The sequence below is a fragment of the Festucalex cinctus genome, chromosome 14 (assembly GCF_051991245.1).
Source record: "Festucalex cinctus isolate MCC-2025b chromosome 14, RoL_Fcin_1.0, whole genome shotgun sequence".
Classification (NCBI taxonomy): Eukaryota; Metazoa; Chordata; class Actinopteri; order Syngnathiformes; family Syngnathidae; genus Festucalex; species Festucalex cinctus.
Window position 1 is genome coordinate 24,777,936 of NC_135424.1, and position 6,000 is coordinate 24,783,935.

At 39.7% G+C, this 6,000-nt stretch overlaps 1 long non-coding RNA gene across 1 annotated transcript in view; it reads right to left on the bottom strand.

Annotated features, from left to right (window-relative positions):
• The window catches only part of LOC144000884 (uncharacterized), a 191,394-nt gene extending 186,035 nt beyond the window's left edge, over nucleotides 1–5,359 (bottom strand). The window contains exons 1-2 of the long non-coding RNA XR_013278317.1: nucleotides 4,854–5,359; nucleotides 4,348–4,512 (exon numbers count right to left, since the gene is read on the bottom strand). This is a non-coding gene — a long non-coding RNA (uncharacterized LOC144000884). The remainder of the gene's footprint in view (nucleotides 1–4,347; nucleotides 4,513–4,853) is intronic.
• Nucleotides 5,360–6,000: the final 641 nt, after the last annotated feature.

The window sequence follows — 6,000 nt, forward strand, 5'->3', positions numbered from 1 at the left end:
CGCTATTGAGTCATTTTTGTAAAAATAGCACAATCAACAATAAAATATTGCTCATATTACCAGGCCAGATGTGTGTGCCAAGTTTCAGGAGTTTCTGTGCATGTTTAGACCCTCAAAACTGGCGTTGTTTTCTTGGCGAACAGCGCTTAGCCACGCCCACAGCAATTCGCGAAAACTCACAAACTTCGTGTTGTGACATCATGAAGGCCGAAACCCTCATCTGAGCAACTATGAGGTAGGTCCAGTTAACGTGTTTGGAGAAAAACGTAGAAGAAAATTCGTAAGAAAAAAAATTGCCACTAGGTGGCGCTATCAGTTAGATGAAATGTAAGTTAGTAGATGTCTTTAGAGCTGGACTCTCATCAAATGTGTGAAATTTTGAGAAGATAGGATCATCTCGGTCAAGTTAATGCAGCTTTTATTGTCACGAAAAATCTTCAGACTTTGCGGCACCATAGCGGCCACGCCCTTTGGCGAAAAGTTACAATATTCGGTGTGGGGCATGATCAACATCTTAAGGCTTTTCTGACCAATTTTCAACTGGATCCCTTCAACGAGCTCAGCGCAGTAGCTAAAAACGTAAAGTATGACATTTATTGTTACCACTAGGTGGCGCTATATGTATAACTGAATTTTATCATATAGATGTTTTCAGGCCGTGACTATTACATTGCCTGAGAAGTTTGAGATTTTTTGGAGCTTGAACATGGGAGTTATTAAGCATTTGCTCTTTCTGGACAAATGAAATTTTAAAGGCAATATTTGATGCCCCGCCCCCATCATATAGTATTTCGAAAAGGCAAGACTTTTTGCCCAGTTGTTCTCTCACGTCTTGAGATGATAAATGCCAAGTTTGAAGTCAATGGGATGAAAAATGTTTGCAGAGGGGGAAAAAGCATGACCACAGTGAATGTGCCAAAATAGGCCAAAATTGGACATTAAAAAATTCATAGCTCATTTCCTGTACATTTTAGCTACATGGTCCCAATAGACTTTTTTGTGCATCTCGCGGTGCTACACGTGCCTGCCAATTTTCGTTGCTCCAGCTCAAACGTGCCGGGCTAGGCTTTTATTTTTCTACGCTAGGGGGCGCTATAGAGTCGCGTTGTTATGACGACTTCATAATATCAAATTTTTCGCCGGGCCTGAGGAGTGTGCAAAGTTCGGTGAGTTTTCGTGAATGTTTAGGTACCCAAAATCGGGATCGTTTGCGGAGAATAAAGAAGAATAATAATAATAATAATAATAATAATAATAATAATAATAATAATAATAATTTTTACAAAAACAATAGGGACCTCGCAGCGGTCGCTGCTCGGGCCCTAATAATAATAATAATAACTAGAGCTGCGAGCAGCTATAAAGGGCCCTCGCAGCCCGGGCCACGTTGGGGTCCTTGCACGTTGGGGTACTTGCACGTTGGGGTACTGGCACGTTGGGGTACTGGCATATTGGAAGCAAAATTTCTTTGAAAATGGCATAATAAACGTTTACATGTAGAATATTTTTTTGCCAGTGTGTGTGTCAAGCTCAACGGGTTTTGGTGATTGTTAAGACCTGCAAAAATCAGCGTCCTTTTTTATTTTTAGGCAATGAGTTGCCCTGATTGGTATTTTTTTGTAAAAGTGTATATACACATCATCGCTCGTTGTACTCATTGCACAATGTTACTTTTATTGTCCAAAGGGGCAATCAAAAATGAATAAAACAAAATGGAAACGTACATACGTTTGGATCGGTGTGAAGCCAGTGAACAATTTGAGTGGTGGAAACTAAAAGAATATTCAGAAATGACTTAGTTATCACACTTAGAATGAGTGTACATTTTTTGTACAAAATACCGTATGTGGGGTATTTTTTTTATTTTTTATATAAGCCTCAAGGGCTAGGTGGCGCTGTATTTATAACTGAATGTTGTCATAGAGATACCTTCAGGCCTTGATTATAAGCATACATGTCAAGTGTGGGATTTTTTTTTGGAGCATGTACCGTGGAGTTATTAAGCATATCCTTCATTCACGATATTGCTTTTAATGTCCATAGAGGCTATCAAAAATAAATAAAAATATATATATGTTTGGATAAGTCTGATGCCAGTGAACATTTTGAGTGGTGGAAACTAAAAAAATATTCATAAATGACTTAGTTATCACACTTAGAATGAGTGTACATTTTTTGTACAAAATACCGTATGTGGGGTATTTTTTTTTCATGCCTCAAGGGCTAGGTGGCGCTGCATATATAACTGAATGTTGTCATAGAGATAACTTCAGGCCTTGACGATAAACATACATGTCAAGTTTGGGATTTTTTGGAGCATGTACCGGGGAGTTATCAAGCATATCCTTTTTCATTGTGAAACACAAATTTTGATGCCCCGCCCTCATCATATAGTATTTCGAAAAGTCAAAATTTTTCCCCCTGTCGTTGGCTCAGGTCTTGACATGGTCCAGGCCAAGTCTTAACTCAGTCGGATGAAACGTGTAGGAGAAGTGGGCAAAAGTCTGCCCCCTGTGAATGTGCAAAAATCGTCAAAAATGGGACATTCAAAAATTCGTAGCTCACTTCCTGTTCATTTTAGCATATGGCTACAAGAGACGTTTTTGTAGGTCTTGGGCTCCCTCATACACCTAAAAATATTCGGCGTTTTTGCTTAAACGTACAACCGGGGCTGCTTCGTTAAAAATTTTGAGGGGGCGCTATTGAGTCATTTTTGTAAAAATAGCACAATCAACAATAAAATATTGCTCATTTTACCAGGCCAGATGTGTGTGCCTTTCTGTGCATGTTTAGACCCTCAAAACTGGCGTTGTTTTCTTGGCGAACAGCGCTTAGCCACGCCTACAGCAATTCGCGAAAACTCACAAACTTCGTGTTGTGACATCATGAAGGCCGAAACCCTCCTCTGAGCAAATATGAGGTAGGTCCAGTTAACATGTTTGGAGAAAAACGTAGAAGAAAATTCGTAAGAAAAAAAATTGCCACTAGGTGGCGCTATCAGTTAGATGAAATGTAAGTTAGTAGATGTCTTTAGAGCTGGACTCTCATCAAATGTGTGAAATTTTGAGAAGATAGGATCATCTCGGTCAAGTTAATGCAGCTTTTATTTTCACGAAAAATCTTCAGATTTTGCGTCACCGTAGCGGCCACGCCCATTGATGAAAAGTTACAATATTCGGTGTGGGGCATGATCAACATCTTAAGGCTTTTCTGACCAATTTTCAAATGGATCCCTTCAACAAGCTCAGCACAGTAGCTAAAAACGTAAAGTATGACATTTATTGTAACCACTAGGTGGCGCTATATGTATAACTGAATTTTGTCATATAGATGTTTTCAGGCTGTGACTATTACGTTGCCTGAGAAGTTTGAGATTTTTTGGAGCTTGAACATGGGAGTTATTAAGCATTTGCTCTTTCTGGACAAATGAAATTTTAAAGGCAATATTTGATGCTCCGCCCCCGTCGTATAGTATTTCGAAAAGGCAAGATGTTTTGCCCAGCTGTTCTCTTAGGTCTTGAGATGATAAATGCCAAGTTTGAAGTCAATTGGATGAAAAATGTTTGCAAAGGGGGAAAAAGCATGACCACAGTGAATGTGCCAAAATAGGCCAAAATTGGACATTAAAAAATTCATAGCTCACTTCCTGTACATTTTAGCTACATGGTCCCAATAGAATTTTTTGTGCGTCTCGGGGTGCTACACGTGCCTGCCAATTTTCGTTGCTCTAGCTCAAACGTGTCGGGCTTGGTTTTTATTTTTCTACGCTAGGGGGCGCTATAGAGCCGCGTTGTTATAACGACTTCATAATATCAAATTTTTCGCCGGACCTGAGGAGTGTGCAAAGTTTGGTGAGTTTTCGTGAATATTTAGGTACCCAAAATCGCGATTGTTTGCGGAGAATAAAGAAGAAGAAGAAGAATAATAATAATAATAATAATAATAATAATAATAATTTTTACAAAAACAATAGGGACCTCGCAGCGGTCGCTGCTCGGGCCCTAATAATAATTTTTACAAAAACAATAGGGACCTCGCAGCGGTCGCTGCTCGGGCCCTAATAATAATTTTTACAAAAACAATAGGGACCTCGCAGCGGTCGCTGCTGGGGCCCTAATAATAATAATAATTTTTACAAAAACAATAGGGACCTCGCAGCGGTCGCTGCTCGGGCCCTAATAATAATAATAATAATAATAATAATAATAATTTTTACAAAAACAATAGGGACCTCGCAGCGGTCGCTGCTCGGGCCCTAACAAGTGACATATTGCTGACCAATGCTTTACTTTTGAAATGTGTAATTTTAGCAAAGTGACAATGAAATAGTGCAATGTAACAACTCACATTTGTTCGTCCCTGGTTGCTGTTTCTGTTGCTGTTGACTTTAAGAACCTTGTGTAATCTCTGAAACAAAACTGCACCTCCATTGTGACACAGTCTTTTGTCTTGAATATGCAGAAGAATGGAACAGTCTTTCTTCATCTCAGCGGCCTGCAGCAACCAACCCGCCTTTAGACAAAAAAGAATTACATTATAAGTGTTATTGTCACATCACCTCTTTACAGTATATGCACATCACAGATTTAAGTAAAGTAAAGTGTTTGTTGAGGTTGATGAGAGAGAGTTTGGGGAAAAGGGAGTGTGTAGCTGTGACTCAATTATGACTGATGGGCACAGGTAACTCGAGTTTGGTAACAACTGTTGGATTCACTCGATAAATCATTCAGCAGCTCGCCTTTTTAATAAACTATAGCCTTAAAACTTAACCTAGCAACAAATTATTTTCAGCCCTATACTAAATATCGGTCACATTAATAACAGAAATGGGCACGCGTCTGTGTAGCACATACCTGCTGACAATGTTTCTGCTTTGGCGAGATGATCCCTCTTCCGTGTGCCTTCCAATCCCAGACGAGTATACTTTGAAATTTATTTTTACAAATGATGCAGATGGCTGGAAGAACGGGGCCAGCTGAAGCGATGGGCAAACCTGAACGGGAACGAAGTTTTTTCACCACTCTCTTTCTAACTTTTTTTCTCCTTTCGCTCTCCGACGTTGTGGTCGCCATTTTTGTTATGCGGTTGCTATGGTGAGGAGAAAGCAGCAGCTACCTGATTGGCTCATGTGACCTAAATCACACCACTACCGACCTAATGGCACTACGCCCACACGAGAGATCACTGCGCCTCATCGCAAAATAGTGCCGGGGTTTCACCACCGAAAACACAAAATTGGCAGGTTTTCAGAGGGTGAACTCCACGGATTCTTACTTACTACTAATAAATCTATTTTATGAAGTAAAGATTATTTAGTGCCCCTGGTAGTGGAGCGAAACTGAACGAAAACGTGTGTGACCTGACGGCCTAATAGTTTGAAATAAATGATTATTTTTGTTATATTGTAAATGTAACACAATGGAATAATATGTTGATTTTTTTTTTTTTGAAATAATAAAAGTGATGTATATTGAAACTATAAAGTCTTTATTTCGACTCTTGTAAATCGGTGTAAGGTATAAAATATTATATTTTTATTCTATGACTTTTTCTTTTTTTACATTAAACACCACGTGGTAATAGAGTGGGACGGATTTAAATGCAGGGTGTGTGTTTTAGATTGACTAGACGGCGAAAGATTCAATTTTTCTTTTCATTTGAGCCGTGAAACCTGACGCAAAATGTCACAGACAAACCATCGCGTGATCGCCGAGACTAGCGTCTTATTGCAAGTGTTTTGCCCTCTAAAGACACCTCGCAAACAGAGAATGTTTTTACACCGCGTTCAAAAACCGGCAGAGGGGGTTTTGAGAATGCAGTGGCCTCTGAACGGAGCTTTTTGGGGGTATCATTTTTTGTACGAAATGGGCGAGCTCTGCATTTTTATGGAATATGACGGTGTCGAAACTACTCCTGCATCTGGCTACGGGACCCTGAACTCGAATGACTGGGGGATTATCAGCGATCTCGTACCCAGGACCTTTAAGGAGTACATGGCGT